Source organism: Spermophilus citellus, assembly GCF_964194105.1.
Source record: "Spermophilus citellus genome assembly, chromosome: 9".
Classification (NCBI taxonomy): Eukaryota; Metazoa; Chordata; class Mammalia; order Rodentia; family Sciuridae; genus Spermophilus; species Spermophilus citellus.
The window spans coordinates 88,373,839-88,393,598 of record NC_138191.1 but is presented as its reverse complement, the minus strand read 5'-3'; the positions used below and the strand labels follow the sequence as shown (position 1 = coordinate 88,393,598).

Genomic DNA, 19,760 nt, shown 5'->3' with positions numbered 1-19,760 from the left:
CTAGTGCTGCATAATTTATCACATTGGAGTTGGAAAGCAGTTTGTGTGGTAGTTGATACTGTCAGTGTTATAGAATATAAGATCCCTCTGTGACTTGCATGTAAAGTTGTAAAAATGAAAGGTATTCTACTTCCTTTTTCTTTTAAAAAATATTTTTAGTTGTACATGGATAGGATACCTTTATCTTATTTATTTATTTTTATGTGGTGCTGAGGATTGAACCCATGCCTCACATGTGCTAGGAAGTGCTCTACCACTGAGCTACAACCCCAGCCCTCTATTCTGTTTTTCTAACCAGTTAAAATTTATTTTGCTATAAATCCATAGAAACCTAAAGCTTATGTTAGTCACACAATTTAATTTTGCATAATTATCACATAATTATTTTATGAATCCAAGAATTGTTTTTCATGGCTTGTTAATATAGTAAGTTAAAAATAAACCTTATTCTTGTCATCCAATTATTTATGGAAGTTAGAAAAAGTCATCCAGATGGCTTGTTAGATGCATGTTCTCTCTCCTAAATAATCAAAAGAATTCTGTCCGTCTATATATGGAACCACAAGCTATGTAAATAGGCAAGAAGAGGGTTACTTTGCTTGCTCACTCTAACAAATGTTCTATGTGTTATTTTGTACTCTGATTGGTTATTTGATTGCCCCCAGAACATGAATGAAATATAAGTAGCTCTAGTTAACCTAGAGCTGTTTTTTGATGAAAATAAACAAATTCACATTTAAAAATGGAAAATAATGATTCAAGTTTAATCTAGAATTTTTCAATTCTGCATTTTGGAAGGTTCGCATTCCCATGTGGTTTCATAGTCCTGACGTACAGATTGTTTTTTTTTTTTAATTTTTTTATTTTTTACTTTGAGTTTCTACTATAATTTCCTAGGTATTTTAGGAGAATGTCTGGCAGTCGTTGCGCCAACAGAATCTGCAGTACTGCAAAACCATGTAGAATTTTCTTTTTACTATGATTTAGTCATTCCCTCAAAATCTTTTAAAAGTGAGCCCTCTTCCAGACTGTTGTGTTTCAATCCTTAAAAAGAATGTAAAGATGGAAAGTGAGTGCGCACGTATCTGGGTATTTTACTTAACCTAGAGTCCTAACTATAGCCTGGCTCCAAGTACCCTTGCAACAGGTTAAGACAATAGTGGTATTTTTATCACAATGTGGCTTGGTTAGAGGTCTAAACTGTCTGACAGTGAGAATGAAGGGCGCCGTGCATACTGGGTCTTGTAGTTCTTGAGCCGAAAGCAAGCGTGGTGTTGCACGGCATGCTGGTAGTTGAAGTCCACTTGTTCAACATTTTTGACAGCTGTAGCAAGGTTTAGCCCATCAGAGAGACACTGCTTAAGAAGCCTTCTCTGGGCTTTGCCCTCGTGGCACGAGTGATCAGCGGTTGCCACGGGAGGCAAACCGGTGGGAAGGCTGGACGTAGGAGGCCACCTGAGCGCAGGTCAGTGCTCCTCCGCGCTCTTCGCCAGGCTTTGCCCCGGAAGTGGCTGATCTGCAGGCTCGCGGCAGAGGCTGTTCCTCTTACTACGGTGGCCGCGTGGCCGCGGAGCTGAGGCTGCGACGTAGAGTTTGGAACGTCTGCGTGCGGCTGCTTTTGTGGCCGCCGTTGCTAGAGGTGGAGCGTTTCCTGGGTTGGTGGCTCCTGCACATTTGTACAGTTCTCGGGTCCTTCTCTTTCGGTGAGGGGTCGGCTTGAGGCGAGGGGAGTCGAGAAGGTCGGGAATTAGCGTCTCTAACTCCCAAATGGCAGGGGTTTCTGGGGGGCCCTGCCCCCAGTGGAGACCCTATGGCCAACTGTTGGGTTCTCCGAGGCGTTGGCGCCTCCCTCCTCTCCGCTTTCCAGTGTCATTTGTCTTCTGACTCCTCCTTGCCCTGTCTTGGGCTCTAAAGATAACAAACCGTAAGCCTTCCCGTGGGCAGCTCTCTTTCATTGCGGTTTTTTATTAGGTATTCCAGGCACGACCTTGTGCCCTGAGCTGTCTCATCTGTTTGGCCCCTTCCAGGTGCCCATTTCTCTCTGGGGAAAACAAAAACAAAAACAAATATACACACAAAAAACTAAATTCTTAAGATCTCATTTTCTCATTCCTATTCCCTCTCCCCTCTTGTGGTCTTTGTCACTGTTTCAAACTGTAACACCTTACCTTGGGAATTCTGATGCCTTTCTATCTGAATATTAACGTTCACTAATTTTATTTGATTTTCGCTTTTGAGATTGAAGGTTCAGGATACATTCTTAACATATGATGACCCTGAGTTACAACGGCCAATTCTGACTTTGCTTATTGAATTTATTTTTATTATAGCTTCTTTGGCTTACATTTTCATTTTGTATTATTTTCCTATATGTGGTCCGCTACTACCTTAGACTTGAGAATACCTTGTCCTACAGCCTTTTATGTTTAAATGACTTAGATGGGAATTTTCTTTTGTTTTCCGTACTGTATGTCCCAGTGGATTTTTTTTTTTTTTTTTGGCAGTGATTTTGTGTCAGTTGATAGCACATAGATGCACAAGGGAGTGGTCTTTCCTTCTTGCTTGTGATTTATAATTAGATTATGAATCATTGAAAGTACTTAGAGGAACTGGAAAGGCTTTAAAGGAAAAATCTATGTCTTTTCTGAGTTTCAAATTGATAAAGCTTTTTCCTTAACAGTGAAGGGGTTCTAATTAGTCAGGTTATCTGATGCTGTATTGAATTGCTGATCAATTCACTTGCTATGAAATTTTGAGAACTGTTTAAAGTTAAAAAGCAGAAAACATAAGAAGTTGTATAATTAGTAAGTTTGAAAGCTATTGGTGCTCTTTTTTTTTCTGTGAAATGGGATGTACATATGTTGAAAAAGGTGTTTGTGATAATTATGAAGTATTTCTATATTTCTAGATTTGGTAAAGGGCTTTGAATACTATTCACTAGTGTTTTGTAGACAAAATTTTTTTCCCTTGCTTTCTGAGACTAACGCAACTCAAATGAGTTTGCCACTTCTAACTCAAAAGAGTTTGCAACTACTGTTCTTATTATTGCATTATATATTATAGTAAGTTATCATTCTTCTTTAACAATACAATCTATACCTGTCCATAAAATTAACATTAATACTTGTATTATCAAATTAGGATTATTCCTAATTAATCTGAAATGGTTTCAGCCATGCTTAATATTTGGGGCTAAATGTATATTTCAGAATTAATTAACTCATAGAACTCTTTAATGGAAAAACCTAAGAAGCTAGACATTATTCAAATTTAAAAATATTTTCCCAATATTCCTGAGTTTCAAATTGATACTTTTCTGAGATTTTGTTTAATAGTCATTGAATACTTCTTACTCTTTAATACAATCATCAGAACATTCACTGATAAGTGTTCTCTTGTCCTTATCTATACAGATGCTTTTTTTTTTTTTTTTTTTGCAGGGGATGGGGGTGTACCAGGGATTGAACTCAGGGGCACTTGACCACTGAGCCACATCCCCAGCCCTATTTTGTATTTTATTTAGAGACAGGGTCTCACTGAGTTGCTTAGCACCTCGCTTTTGCTGAAGCTGGCTTTGAACTCTCCATCCCTCCATCCCCGCCCCTCCATCCCCATGGGGATTACAGGTGTGTGCCACCTGCCTGGCATCTGTACCAAATGCTTTTGAAGCATTATCTTCATTAATTGTAACAATTCATGGAGCCACTGATTATTATTTACATTTAGCAAATGAACAAACTGAAGCTCAAAGAGTGTATGTCTTTCAGTCCAGTTTTTTTTTAAATTTTTATTTTTTATTCTTCCCACTGTACTACAGTTGCAAAGATTTGTTCTACATCCTGGAATGTATAAAGATCTTGCTTTGTGGCTTTATTGTATCAATTACTCTGCTAGGTGCAGGTGATAGAGCAGTGAACAAAAGAGACAAACAGAAGCTCCTGCTCTTGGGGAGTTTATAGTCTAGAAGAATATATGAAGTGTAAACTTTGCCTAAGGAAGCAGAAAGTATAGGTAATAATTGTTAGATTTTATGCATTTTCGAATGTTAAAGTCAAAAAGAGAGGTTGACTAGGGAAGGTTTTATGAAGATGAGATTTAATCTGGAATTTTAATAATGGGTAGAGATTTTATAGGTAGGAATAGGGAGAAGAGTAATTCCAGATAGAAGCATAAAATGAACAAAAATTCCTAAGGCTAAATTTTAGGGAGAGCAATTAGAGAGAGGGGTAAATAGAGAGCTACTTTGTGTCTTCAGTTTTCTTGCATGTAGTAAGTGCACAATGTTGGTTGAATTTGGAAAAAAAAAAGTTTAAATAAATGAAGTCACAGTAACAGCTCAGATAAGTAATGAGGAGTTAGATTTAGAGTGACTTTATTGAAAATGGAATAAAGGAATATATTGGTGAAAGAATCTATAGGTTTGTTAATTATTGATTGTTGAGAGTGGGATAGTAGCCAAGGAAGAAGAAAGGCTAGATTACCAGTTTGAAATGAGTGAGCCCCCCAGGTGAATTGTGAATCATGACATTAAAAAAAAATTCCAAAAAGCATCATTATTTTATGATTCAGTAAGAGAAAAGAAATATTGTTATTTAAACAGATTAAGAGTATTAATAGTAAGATGAATTTTAATTTCAGAGTTAAATATAAAATTCTGTGATGGAGGCTTGATGTCGTAAGGTATCCTTACAATGAGTGATGTAATCTCTGACACACATTCAATCATTTAGCATTTATTTATAATTGGGTACTTTTCTAGGCCACAGTGATGTAGTAGTGAGTAAATATAGTTACTACCTTTGTAGAATTTACTGTAGCAGAGGAAGCAGATGTAAATCAGATAAAGAGATTTAACTTTACAATTATGTTAAGTGATATGAAAAAGTATTTGATATTATTTATTCAGAGGAAGAATTGATTATCAAGGGCAGAAGACTGAGAGACCAGTTAGGAGATTGCTGGAGTAGCCCACTGAGAGATAGTATTAATCTAGAGAAGGTGGAGGTGAATTGTAAGATAATTAGTTAGAAGTGAATGGATTTCAGAGATGTTGGGGAGGTAGAACTGGGAATTACATTAGATATGAAAGTTGAAAAGACAAAATGTCATTGGCTACACCTAGATTTTTGATTTATTTAACTGGATGGATTGTGATGAAATTCACTGAGAAACAGAACATTGAAAGAGGATCAGGTTTAGGGGGGACATGCTTTGTTTATTAAAATTATTTTATTGTGGCAGTAGTGTTCAAGGTTAATTCTTAGTTATTTTTCCCTTTTGTGTCATTGTTTAGTATATTTGAATAATGGTAAATTTATAGTAAGGTTTTTTTTTTTTTTTTGCATTGTTTCTCCTTGAATGAGGGAGAATGAAGTTCTAGATGAAAGCATCTGGAAAAATGTTGCTGTCTATTTTGAACCTATGTTCAAAAAGTCTCATCTGTTGTTCTAAAAGTCAACTTAACTTTCACCTTACTTTTTTCCTCCAACTTTTTTTCTTTTGAAAGTTTCAAACCCGGAGCAGCCATTGAAGGGGAAGGAAACTGCTGGTGTGTGTGTGTGTGTGTATGTGTGTGTGTGTGTGTGCGCGCGTGCACGTGTGCGTGTGTACACGAGTGCACGTGAGTGGGTATGTGGACAAAGAGGTGGGGGCAGCCGAGTTAGAGTCCCAACTCCTTGGACTCCATTTGCTGTTCTTTTCTTTCTCCCCCACATCTATCTGGTGGTAGTGGGCGTTTAAATTTGTGGGTTTTTTTCATTCATTTCCAAATCTTTTAAAAATTTTAGGGTTAGGGGGTAGTGGAACAAGCAGGAAAGGGGAAAGGAAGAGAGTAGGAGCAGAAGAGCAGGAGGAGGACATGGAGATGAAGAAGAGGATTAACATGGAGTTAAGGAACTGAGCCTTGGAGGAGGTGACAGAATTAGTTCTTGATAATTGCCTGTGTGTCAATGGGGAAATTGAAGGCCTGAATGACACTTAAAGAACTAGAATTTCTGAGTATAGCTAATGTGGAATTTAGTTCATTGGCCCAACTTCCCAGCTTAAACAAACTTCGAAAGTTGGAACTTAGTAACAATATAATTTCTGGAGGCTGGGAAGTCCTGGCAGAAAAATGTTCAAATCTTATCTACCTCAATCTGAATGGAAACAAAAATCAAAGATCTCAGTATGGTAGAAGCTCTGCAAAACTTAAAAATTTGAAAACTCTTGACATGTTTAACTATGAGATCACAAATCTGGAAGATTACAGAGAAACTTTCTTTGAATTGCTGCAACAAATCACATACTTAGATGGATTTGATCAGGAATATAATGAAGCACCTGACTCCGAAGAGGAGGAGGATGAGGATGGAGATGAAGAGGAAGATGAAGCTGGTCCACCTGAAGGAAATGAAGAAGAGGAGGAAGATGATGAGGAGGATGAGGATGAAGATGAAGCAGGATCAGAATTGGGAGAGGGAGAAGAAGAAGTGGGCCTTTCTTACTTGATGAAAGAAGAAATTCAGGATGAAGAAGATGATGATGATTATGTAGATGAAGGGGAAGAGGAGGAGGAAGAGGAAGAAAATGGTCTCTGAGGGGAGAAGAGGAAACGAGATGCTGAAGATGGTAGAGAGGAAGAAGATGACTAGATCATTCTAAGACCAGATTCCCCAGAATTCCTGGGTGTGCAATAGAGTGATCACATCTTTGTTTTTTCATGTACAATAGCCATCCCTACAGAAGATAATGTGTTCCTTTTTATGGAAAAGTGTGGTTTTACTATTTTTGCCTTATCATTCCAGTTAGGATTTACTAGTCTGTTAATGATCATATTGTATGTAGAGAAAAAATTTCATTGACACTCCCCCCCTTAAGACATTCTCTAGCAATTATATTTAGAAGCTTAATTTTCTAATTCAAGTTCAAGTTCATTGTATTAGTAATTTTTAGTCCGGAATTAAAACATGATTGCTTTTACACAGGTGAAGTTTGGTGCATTTCATTCATAAGATTTTAAAGTTATTTATAAATTAACTGAAATTACAGTCATCTGTAATATGAAATAACAGTAGTCTCTTGAATAAGTTGATTATTATTACTTTTTTTTTTAAAGAGATGCTCCAGGGATCTTTATTTTGAAGGCATTGGCTTTTTTTTAAGTAGCTAAGGATATTTGGGTGGTTTTTTTGTCACATGAATTAAGTTGTAAAGTAGAAGCAGAATAATAAAGGTTCTATTCAGCAATATAGTTTGTGGATTTGGGAGAGGTTCTAGTCCGTAATATAATTCATGGATTTTGTGGTGATTGATAAGATTTTATTTTTGAAGGAAAAATTGCCTATACTAAGTGAGACACGCAGATGAGCCCTCTCTTTAGGCTGCAGATCATGACATGCCAATGGTTGTTTATTTTGTTTTGTTTTAGTTGTGCATTTTCTTATCAGTTTCTTTATGATCGCCTTCCCTTCTTGTTGACTCCCCTCTCTCTATTCCAAAAGAAAGCTGGAAACTTATGGATACCCAGAAAACCTTTAGTCTTGTACCTCACCACCTTTTCAGATCTCTCTGGGTTTTAAACATAGTAGAAGAAACTGAGAATTTTCTGAGATACAAATATTGTTATTGATACAATTTTAGGCATCAAGCTCTGCTTATTATAAATCTTTCTTGACTGACAACATGTAAGACCATATAAGTGGGATGAAGAAAGTAAAGAAGCAGAGGAGGGTTTTTGAATAAGTATCAGTGTTCATTGCCTGTTGATAATTAGACATTTAAGTCAGTTTTTAAGTTGGCATCCTAAATTATTTGGATACCAACCCTGTGCAGTATTTATAATTTTTCTGAGTAGAACCTTTAGTTGTTCCTATAGTTTTAAAGCATTACCAGTTGTAGCATTTAATTGGAATATTGTAGGCAGTTGGAAAAATGTTTGGGATTAAATATTAAAAATAAGACTTATTTTCAAGTGAATGTTCATTAAAATAAAAGAATATTTGGGATAAGTATGAGTATGTGCTTACTTACATGGTTACTATATAAAATATAATGAGTACACAAGTACGTCTCTGTCTCTGTTTTTGTCATTGAGGCTTCAAGGTAATTGCTTTGTTCATCTTGACTATCTAAAAATTTTTTCTTTGTTTTGAATATTTGTAAGGTTTTAAAAAGTGTCAGTAAACTAATTGAAGCTATTCTTCTCTACTAGGATACATTTAAATTACTTAGTGCTGCTGCTGCTTGTTTTTTTTTTTTTTAGTTTACAATGTATGACTTGGCATTTTAAAGGTTATTTGTGGAGAAACTAAAACAGTTGCACAACTGACTGAAAAAAACACTTGGAATAAATTTAGTAGGGGGGGTCAGAAAGTACAGAACATTAACATTTTTTCTCTTAATTTTTTAGGAATTGATATGCCCTGCTTTAGTCTCTAAGAATTCTCATTACATACTATGTCCAGATTATCAAATACTTATTTTTAAAATGAAATCTATATATTGACTTTCTTATCAATCATCTTATTGTGCAATCAAAATTAGAGTTCTTTGGTTTGAAAACAACACGTAGTGAACCTCCAGATAACTTTTAAGAACTTATTTAGCTTTGTGGGTGGTGTTTTCAGGCAAATAAGTAAGAGGAGGTTTTATATTTTGTAGAATTTTGGGGTCCTATTTTAATGCTCTTTGTATTGCACTATGTGTATAGTGTGTTAAGTTCTTTAAGAATCTCTCCTTAAACTTTGAGGTTAATACTTTTGTGCAACTGTGTTTTTGAATAAAGCCATGACAGTGTTAAAAACAAATAAAAAATCAGTACTCATGATCATTCTTTTATTGTTTCTGACTGTTCCCTGTTTTTCCTGTGACTGCTGTAACTTTTGAAATGGAATTGCTTCAAATAAATTGAAGATTTGTTATTTAAAAAAAGAAAGTTTCAAACCCATAATAAAATGTTTAAAACCATATGTACCAATAGATACTGAGTAATACAGTTAAGTGTCATTATTTTACTTGGGATTTGACAGTAAACTCACATCTGGTTAAATTCTATCTTTCTTGGGATTTGACAGTAAACTCACATCTGGTTAAATTCTATGCATATGTAAATATAAATGTGCATTTGGGAAAAAAGCATGCTTTTGATTTCTCTTTGAAGTGTCTCATGTATGTAATTGTTGATATCTATTGAATCAATACAATCAGTTTAAATTTTACATTTCATAGTGAAGTGACAGAATATAGTGTATAGAACAAAGATCATGGGCTTTGGAGTCAGCCTACTTGAATTTAAGATCTCTTGGTATATTCTAGCTGTATGACCTTATAGAAGCAATGTAGACTTTCCAAGATTTTGTTGTTTTATTTATAAGTTTAGGATAATAGTAGTACTTGCCTCATCCTTGTTGTGAGGATTAAATGATATATGTATATGGGTTAACAAAATTCTTGGCACAGAATTTAAATGATTAGTACTGTTATTATCATAGTGATACTGGGTGTGAAATCATCTGAACTTTTGTGACAATGTTTTAGTTTTAGGGCTCTGTATAAAATAAAGCTCAATTTGAGAAAAAGAATTTCTTGGTAGTTGTATTTATATTGGGGAAAATAATATATAAGATAGCTTTGTTTATTCACTGTTGTACATGCATCACCTCTCAGGGTATCCTAAGCAGAGATTATGTTTAGTCTACCACTATGGTAGAAAACTGATGGTGGGCCCAGCGCAGGCCTATAATCCCAGTGACTTGGGAGGCTGAGGTGGGAGGCTGAGGCAGGAGGATTGTGAGTTCAAAGCCAGCCTTAGCAACTCAGTAAAATACAAAATAGAGCTTGGGGATGTGGCTCAGTCGTGAGTGCCCCCGAGTTCAATCCCTGGTACCGAAAAGAAAAGAAAACTGGTGGTGGATTGGTTTGCGATTACTCATTATTTGTTAGAATGATTATCTTTATTTTTAGCCATACCTTTTTTGAATGTTATACTCCTTTTAGCCCTTCTGGGTAGGGTGAAGAAGTGGTTAGGCTCTATAAAGTCTGATCTACTGTTCTAAAGGTCAACTTAACTTTCACCTTTTTTCCTCCAATTTTTTTTTCTTTTGAAAGTTTCAAACTCATAATAAAGTGTTTGAAAGAGTTAGTACTACAAATATATGTACTTTATATCCTTCACCAAATTCATTAGCTTCATTTGGGCTTGTGCTTGCTGTTGCACAAGTGCTGTCTGTATTTAAATGTACCCATATACTTTTTTCTCACTGAACTGTTTGAAAGTAAGGTAGAGACATAGTGGCACTTTACCCCTAACTACTTCATCATGTTTCTTCTAAGAACTGGGACATTCTCCTACATCAGTAACTCCTTTAGCATACCCAAATAATTTAACCTTCATATGATAATATTATCTAATGTAAAGTACATGTTAACAATTAGATTTTTTCAAATATCCCAATAATGCATTTAAAATATACTGCATTCAGTCAGAGATCATGAATTATATTTGATTGCCATGTCTCTGTTTTCTTTTATTTAGAGCATTCTCCATCTTCTCCCTCCCCCCTTCCTCTCTTCTTTCCTTCCTTCCTTTCTTCCTTCTCTTTAAAGACATTGTCATTGGTCAGGCACAGTGGCACATGCCTTTGTCCTAGCTACTTGGAGGCTGAGGCAGGAGGGGTTATAAGTTTGAGACCAGCTTGGGTAAATTAGCCTGTCTCAAAATATAAAAATTTTTAAAAAAGGGTTGGGGATGTAGCTCAGTGGTAGAATGGTCCTGGATTTAATCCCCAATACAACCCCCCACCCACATGCACAAAGAAAACATTATTTAAGAGTCTGGACGAATTGTTTTGTAGACTGCTTCACAAAATTGATATGTCTGTTTCTTCACAATTAGTTTCAGGTTAATAGTTTTCCCTCTCTTACCTAGGTAATGTTACAAACTTTTCATTTCATCATGACATAGTTTGTCCCATCATTGATGATGTTAACGTCCATCAGTTAGTTTAGCCTGATTTCTGTATTCTAAAAATATCATTTGTTTCCTTTTTTTTAAAGAGAGAGAGAGAGAGAGAGAGAGAGAATGAGAGAGAATTTTTTAAATATTTATTTTTCAGTTTTCGGTGGACACAACATCTTCATTTTATTTTTATGTGGTGCTGAGGATCGAACCCAGCACCCCGAGCATGCCAGGCGAGCACATTACCGCTTGAGCCACATCCCCTGTCCCTCCTTTTTGTTTTTAATAATCAGTCAGTGGGGATGATATTTTGAGATCATGTGGGTATTGTTTTCCAGAGTTATTGTTGTTGTTTTTTTTAACCTAGTGGTTTTAGCCAGTGATAATCCTTGCTTGGATCAGTCATTGCATTGGTACTTGCCAAATGGTGATTTCCCAAGTTTGGTCAATTGCAGTCCCTTCACACTGGTTTCTATGGCTTTTGGATGTGTCCACATTTATATGTAAGCATTTTTTTTTCCTCTTTTGTACCCTATGATGTTCCAGGCTCTTCTGTATGTTACCTACTTGAGATCTGGAATCATCCGTTTTATGATTGAGTCTGAGTTCATTTTAGTGCAAAATGATGCTTAAGACCCCAAATCTGGGCATTGAATATGCTCATTGCTACGGGGTGTCATTGCTTCTCAACCCTTTAAATGGACAGACACACAAAAATTCAGCACTAATTCATATTGGTATCTCCCTTTTCTCACAGGAAGAACTTGGATTCTCAATAATATCAATGTATGTAAGCACTTAATTTATCCTATAATCACATAAAATAGTTTTGTAATTACTAAATCATTACTTCCTTCAACAACAAACCCACCAAGTAAAGATTTCTTTGCCCTTAGAATTTTTTGTCCTTGGAATATATCCCTCTAAAGGTATATATAGTAGGTGCTCAAAATTAATTGAATTATTTTTTTCTGGGATTATGTTATCAATTTAAAATGTAGTTAAGTTTTTACTAAACTACTCTTAAACTTTGTAAAATCAGTTGTTTGTAAAAGTACTAAAGTAAACATAACAATTTAAAACTGTATAATAATGTATAGTTACAGAAACTCTGGAATATTTATATCATCTGAAGAATATGCAACTTTAACCTTCATAAAGATTTAAACTTGTGGCTCCATTTTCCAGTTGATATATTATTTAAAATTAGGAATGACAAGTGACATCAAACAATTGGATTTGTAAGCCCAAACAATTGTGTTTGTGAACATTTTAAACAATGGTCTTTTATTGACTGATGATACAATTCAGCAGTAATCTTTAACAATAGACATAATTGTTGAGAATACTTCAACTTATTCCTAACTAATCTGTCTAGTGTTTTCCTGTATTTATTTTCAGAATAGAAAGATTTGTTATTAGCATGTCCTTGTTCCTTGTATTGAAGAAAGCCATTTGTGATTATTTACCCTGTGATATTGCCCTGTGATTTGTCCGTGAATATTCTCATTGGATGGTGGAATATTTCTCTTTTGTATTACTTTGTATCTCTATTGTGAGATATAACCACATCCAGCTATGTTATGGTAGTTATTAACATCTTGCTTATTAGAATGGAAGGTTAATGAGGTTAGGAAGTAAGTTTTATCTCCCTTAGTGATTATTTTATCTCCCTTAGTACCTTGTAGAAGTAGCTACTCAAATATTTGACAAATAAATGTGGTATTTTATGTTTAAATGTGATGTAGTGTTATTAGCTTCAGTAACATGGATGTACCTTTGTCTTGGCAAGAGTAACTAATGGAGTGGATTTGGGAAAGATCATAATCATGTTTACTTGTTACCAACTTCTAAATCAGTGTCTTAAACTGAATTCCCCATCTTAACTTTAGTCTTCTCCATCTGCATTCCCTGTTTTTGAGGATGGAACCATTGTCCTCCTAGACCTCAGACTTGAGGTCTCTTTTCTTGTGTGTGAGCATATGCATTCATATAGTTGTGTGACATTGCTAGTTCTACCATTTCAATGTGTTACCTGTATGTCCCCTTATGGTACCCTGACTGAGTCCTTATTACCCTCTTTTTATAGTCTTCTGGCTAACTGAAGGAATTGAGGATTTTTGATATGGAAAAGAGAAGACTGGAAAGGAGGGGTATTAGGAAGTATGTTTTAAAATATCAGCTGGGCTGTTAAATGGAATAAGGATTAATTTCTGACTACTTGGTGGAATGTATAGGGAGAATTTTAGTTCCATGTAACATCTTTCTAGCAAATGTAGTTGTTTAAAACTAGTAGGTATCAGATAGTTAATGTGAAAACTATAGAACAGTTATATCAGTAGAGAATAAACAGTTTAAAACATTATCAGGCTTTTACATTTAAAACTGCATATTCAGTTTAGTACAGTACTCATTAGGTAGTAAGCTCCTCCTTATTCTAGAAGTGTTTAGTCATAGGCTGAGGTACTACTGTTGGTGAGGATGCTGCAAAGGTCTCATTACTATGTGTTAACTATGGGTAGTGATTAGTGAATCTGAACCAGAGAACAAATCAGATTTCTTGGGCTGAGAGTGATTTTTTTTCAATCTTTTTAATTTACCCACTTTACTACTCCTCTCAATCTAAGCTCTGATAGATTGAAGTGTATTATATGGGACTGATGGTCAAGAACTACTGTTAATACTAGCTATTAGATGCTTTATAAGTTTCCTTTCATTTCAGAGATTCTGACATCCTTCATCTGTTAATTATATTTTATTGATTAAGTGGTTTGATTTCCTGTGTTACATCTTATCTTTAGACTGCATATTTAACAGCTTGAAAAGTTGCATTTTAAAGTGTGAAGTCTCCAAATATTCATAGATACCTAGAAATCATCAGAAGTTACTAAGATCCTGACATAATTAGTATTTATTTACCAAATGATAGTAAACATTATGTTCTTCTTAGAGATAAGATAAAGAAAGCTTAAGACAATATTGTCTTTGGACAGTCTAGATATCATTAATAATTCTTATTGCCATCTTCAAGTAAATGGTTGAGGTCATTTCAACTCCTTATATCCCATTTAGATTGGTTATGGTGATGACTGTGTGCAGCCTGTGAACATGGAACATGCAACAAAGCACAGGTCCAGGTTGTTTGCTACAAGTCAAGTGTGATGGTAAGTGTGTGTCTTCTCAGTACTTAAATTTTACATTTTATTTAGGTCATCTTTATAAAGTAACTATGCATTGATATAATATTTTTAACTGGTGGATATGATCCTGAGATGCCCTAAGAATGTTTATAAGATGTATTCTTGGGACTATCTTATTATTCTCTTTGCTCTCAGCCCTTTGTTCTTCTTTTTAAAACCTTTTTTCTGAACTTGCATGTTTTGCCTTTATTGTGTTGTTGTTGTTCTTCTGAATCTTTTGTCTTCATCTTTTACTGCCACCTGTTTCCTCTTAGCTCTAAAAAGAGACAGTCCACATAATTATTACCATTGCTTTCCTATTCTCATATTTGTGTCCCTTCTCCACTGCTTTTTTTTTTTTGCTATGTATGCTGGGTCTTTAGGAGTCTTTTCAGGTGGATTTAACAAACTGAACATTTTTTAGAGTATGAGTTTAGTGCATGGAGATAAAGGGGAATAGAAGTGGGGACAGTATTCATGTTCCTGTAAGTAACAAACTGAGATGGAGAGAAGAAATTAGAGCAAAGACGACAGCTAATAAACAATTGATACTTGTTGTTAAAAAATAAAAACAGGTAGAAAAGGTTATAGTAGATGAAAAACTTAGAGCAGACCTCACATTTCATTTTATTTGATGGTATAGCTAAAAGCATATCAACAATTCAAAATCATATCTATAGTTCATCTTACTACAGAAATACTATTTGAGGAAGATGACTGGCATACACAGATACTGGAAGTTTGCAGTATTTTATTTTTGGTGGTGGTGCTGGGGATTGAATCCATGCGAGGCAGGCACTCTGCCAACTGAGCTATATTCCCAGTTCCCCCCTCCTGCAGCATTTTTATCCATGGCACAATGTGACGAAGATGCTTTCTGCTTAATCACTCTGTAAGGTTCTGCCAGGAGCGGTGGCTTTAAATCCTCAAGTGAATAAAATATTTCTATCTGTTGCCACATGGGAGAGGCTGATTATCTTCATCTGCCCTGAAAGGACACTAATTTGTCCTTTCATTGATTTACATTTATTAGTTTTTTAATTTTGTATTTTAAAAAAATTATATATGATAGCAGAATGCATTATAATTCTTATTGCACATATACAGCACAATTTTTCTATTTCTGATTGTATACAAAGTATATTTACACCAACTCATGTCTTCATACGTGTACTTTGGATAATAATGATCATCACATTCCACCATCATTTATAACCCCATGTCCTCTCCCTTCCCCTTCTATCCCTCTGCCCTATCTAGAGTTCATCTATAGAGTTCGTCTATTCCTCCCATGCTCCCTCTTTCTATCCCACTATGAATCAGCCTCCTTATATCAAAGAAAACATTCAGCATTTGGATTTTTGGGATTGGCTAACTTCACTTAGCATTATCTTCTCTAACTCCATCCATTTACCTGCAAATGCCATGATTTTAATTCTCTTTTATTGCTGAGTAATATTCCATTGTGTATATATGCCACATTTTTTTTTTATCCATTCATCTATTGAAGGGCATCTAGGTTGGTTCCACAGTTTAGCTATAGTGAATTGTGCTGCTTATAAACATTGAATGTGCTGTGTCCCTGTAGTATGCTGTTTTTAAGTCCTTTGTGTATAGATTGAGGGAGAGGGATAGCTGGGTCAAATGGTGGTTCCATTCCCATTTTTCCAAAAAATCTCCATACTGCTTTCCATATTGGCTGTACCAATTTGCAGTCCCACCAGCAATGTATGAGTGTACCTTTTTCCCTACATCCCCGATAACACTTATTGTTGATTGTATGCGTCATACCTGCCATTCTGACTGGAGTGAGATGAAATCATAAGAGTGGTTTTGATTTGCATTTCTCTTATTGCTAGAGATGATGAATATTTTTTCATATATTTGTTGATTGATTGTGTATCATCTTCTGAGAAGAGTCTGTTCAGATCCTTGGCCCATTATAGTGATTAGGTTATTATTATTATTATTTTTTTGGTGTTTAGCTTTTTGAGTTCTGTATATACCCTAGTGATTAGTACTCTTTCTGATGTGTGAGGGGTAAAGATTTTCTCCCAAGATGTAGGCTCTCTATTCACCTCACAGATTGTTTCTTTTGCTGAGAAGAAACTTTAGTTTGAGTCCATCCCATTTATTGATTCTTGATTTTAATTATTGCACCAAAGGAGTCTTATTAAGGAAGTTGGGGCCTAATCCCACATGAAGGAGATTAGGGCCTGCTTTTTCTTCTGTTAATGCAGGATCTCTGGTTTTATTCCTAAGTCCTTGATCCATTTTGAGTTAAGTTTTGTGCATGGTGAGAGAGAGGGGTTTAATCTCATTTTGTTGCATATGGATTTTCAGTTTTCCCAGCACCATTTGTTGAAGAGGCTGTCTTTCTCCAATGCATGTTCTTGGCACCTTTGTCTAAAATAAGATAATTATAATTTTGTGGGTTAGTCTCTGTGTCCTCTATTTCATACCATTGGTCTACCAGTCTTTTTTGGTGCCAATACCATGCCGTTTTGTTACTATTGCTCGGTATTTCTAGTTTAAGGTCTGGTATAGCAATGCTACCTGCTTCATGCTTCCTCCTGAGGATTGCTTTAGCTATTCTGGGTCTCTTATTTTTCCAGACGAATTTCATGATGATTGCTTTTTCTATTTCTATGAGGAATGTCATTGGGATTTTGATTAGAATTGCATTAAATCTGTATATTGTTTTTGGAAGTATGGCCATTTTGATAATATAAATTTTCCCTATCCAAGAGCAAGGTAGATCTTTCTGTATTCTAAGGTTTTCTTTGATTTCTTTCTTTAGGGTTCTGTAATTTTCATTATATAGATCTTTCACCTCTTTTTTTGATTCCCAAGTATTTTATTATTTTTTTTTTGAGGCTATTGAGAATGGGTAGTTTACCTCATTTCCCTTTCTGAGGATTTATCACTGATATACAGAAATACCTTTGATTGATGGGTGTTGATTTTATATCCTGCTACTTTGCTGAATTCATTTACTAGTTCTAGAAGTTTTCTGGTGGAACTTTTAGGGTCTTCTAGGTATAGTATCATATCATCAGCAAATAGTGTCAATTTGAGTTCTTCTTTTCCTATGTGTATCCCTTTAATTTCTTTTATCTATCTGATTGCTATGGTCAGTGTTTTAAGAACTATGTTAAATAGAAGTGGTGAAAGGGGGCATCCCTGTCTTGTTCCAGTTTTTAGAGGGAATGCCTTCAATTTTTCTCCATTTAGAATGATTGCTTTAGCTATTCTGGCCTAGGACTTAGCATAGAGTGTCTTTATGATGTTGAGACATGTTCCTATTATCCCAAGTTTTTCTAGTGTTTGGAACATAAAGGGGTGCTGTATTTTTTTCAAATACTTATTTCTGTGTCTATTGAGATGATCATATGATCATATACTTATGTGATCATATGATAAGTCAATAGACTAATCTTTAAGTCTATTGATGTGATGACTTACATTTATTGGTTTTCGTATCTTGAACCAACCTTGCATCCCTGGGATGAATCCCACTTGATCATGGTACACGATCTTTTTGATATGTTTTTGTATGCAATTTGCCAGAATTTTATTGAGAATTTTTGCATCTATGTTCATTAGAGATACTGGTCTGAAGTTTTATTTTTTGATGTGTCTTTGCCTGGTTTTGGAATCAGGGTAATATTGGCCTCATAGAATGAGTTTGGAAGTGCTGCCTCTTCTTCTATTTCCTGAAATAGATTGGAGAGTATTGGTATTTGATCTTCTTTAAAGGTCTTGTAGAACTCCGCTCTGTATTCATCTGGTCCTGGGCTTTTCTTGATTGATAGACTTTTGATGGCATCAGCTATTTCATCACTTGAAATTGAGCTGTTTACATTGTATATATCATTCTGATTCAATTTGGGCAAATTATATGACTCTAGAAATTTGTTGATGCCTTTGATATTTTCTATTTTTTTGGAGTACAGGTTTTCAAAATAATTTCTAATTAACTTCTGCATTTCTGTAGTGTCAGTTGTGATATTTGCTTTTTCATCATGTAGGTTAGTGATTTGAGTTTTCTCTCTTCTTCTCTTTATTAGCTTGGCTAAGGGTTTGTCAATTTTATTTATTTTTTTCAAAGAACCAACTTTTTGTTCTGTCAATATTTTCAGTTGTTTCTTTTGTTTCTATTTCATTGATTTCAGCTCTGATTTTAATTATTTCCTGTCTTCTGCTGCTTTTGGTATTGATTTGTTCTTATTTTTCTAGGGCTTTGAGATGTAGTGTTAAGTCATTTATTTGTTGACTTTTTCTTCTTTTAAGGAATGAATTCCATGCAATGAACTTTCCTCTTAGAACTGCCTTCATAGGGGCTGGGGATGTGGCTCAAGCGGTAGCGCGCTCGCCTGGCATGCGTGCGGCCCGGGTTCGATCCTCAGCACCACATACCAACAAAGATGCCGTGTCCGCCGAGAACTAAAAAATAAATATTAAAAAAAAATTCTCTCTCTCTCTCTCCTCTCTCACTCTCTCTAAAAAAAAAAAAAAAAAAAAAAGAACTGCCTTCATAGTTTCCCAGAGATTTTGATATGTTGTGTCTGTGTTCTCATTCACCTCTAAAAACTTTTTAATCTCCTCCTTGATGTCTTCTGTAACCCATTGTTCATTCAGTAGCATATTATTTAGTCTCCAGCTATTGGAGTGGATTTTATTTCTTATTTTATCATTGATTCTAATTTCATTCCATTATGATCTGATAGAATGCAGGGTAGTATCTCTACTTTTTTATATTTTCTAAGAGTTACTTTGTGGCATAGTATATGGTCTATGTGCTGCTGAGAACAAAGAATATTCTCTAATTGAAGGTTGGAATATTCTGTATATGTCAGTTAAGTCTAAGGTATTGATTGTATTATTGAGTTCTATAGTTTCTTTGGTGAGCTTTTGTTTGGAAGATCTATCTAGTGATGAAAGAGGTGTGTTAAAGTCACTCAAAATTATTGTGTTGTGGTCTATTTGACTCTTGAACTTGAGAAGAGTTTGTTTGATGAACATAGCTGCTGCATTGTTTGGGGGTATATATATTTGTAACTGTTCAGTCTTGTTGGTGTATGGTTCCCTTGAGCAGTTTGTAATGTCCTTCTTTATCCTTTTTGATTGACTTTAGTTTGAAGTCTACTTTATTTGATATGAGGATGGATACTACCTGCTTGCTTCGAAGTCCACGTTAGTGGGTTGGATTTTTCCTAACCCTTCACCTTCAGTCTGTAGATGTCTTTTCCTATGAGATGAGTCTCTTGGAGGCAGCATATTGTTGTGTCTTTTTTTTTTTTTTTTTTTGACCCAATCTGTTAGTCTATGTCTTTTGATTGGTGAGTTTAGGCCATTAATATTCAGGGTTATTATTGAGACATGATTTGTATTCCCAGCCATTTTTGTTTATTTGTGGTATTTAACATGACTTGGTTTCTCCTCTGATTAGAATTTCCTTTAGTGTAATCCCTCCCTCTGCTGATTTTCATCATTGTTTTTTTTTAATTTTTTTTTTTAAAGAGAGTGAGAGAGAGAATTTTTTAATATTTATTTTTCAGTTTTTTGACAGACACAACATCTTTGCTTGTATGTGGTGCTGAGGATCGAACCTGGGCCGCACGCATGCCAGGTGAGCGCGCTAC

At 35.1% G+C, this 19,760-nt stretch overlaps 1 protein-coding gene and 1 pseudogene across 7 annotated transcripts in view; both read left to right on the top strand.

The window, feature by feature from the left end:
- Positions 1-1,561: 1,561 nt before the first annotated feature.
- The window catches only part of ATG4C (autophagy related 4C cysteine peptidase), a 104,580-nt gene continuing 86,381 nt past the window's right edge, over positions 1,562-19,760 (top strand). For 3 of the 6 annotated variants that reach the window (XM_081308495.1, XM_081308491.1, XM_081308496.1), the window contains exons 1-2: positions 1,565-1,703; positions 14,009-14,100. The gene's annotated coding sequence lies outside the window, so the exon portion shown is untranslated. Of the gene's footprint in view, positions 1,740-11,693; positions 11,723-14,008; positions 14,101-19,760 lie in introns of all 6 variants that reach the window. The other 3 variants (XM_081308492.1, XM_081308494.1, XM_081308493.1) reach the window with 3 other exon arrangements.
- LOC308656601 (acidic leucine-rich nuclear phosphoprotein 32 family member E-like) lies at positions 5,858-8,764 on the top strand (annotated as a pseudogene). Its single transcript, XR_014024293.1, has 2 exons — positions 5,858-6,753; positions 8,729-8,764. The product of XR_014024293.1 is annotated as an acidic leucine-rich nuclear phosphoprotein 32 family member E-like (transcript).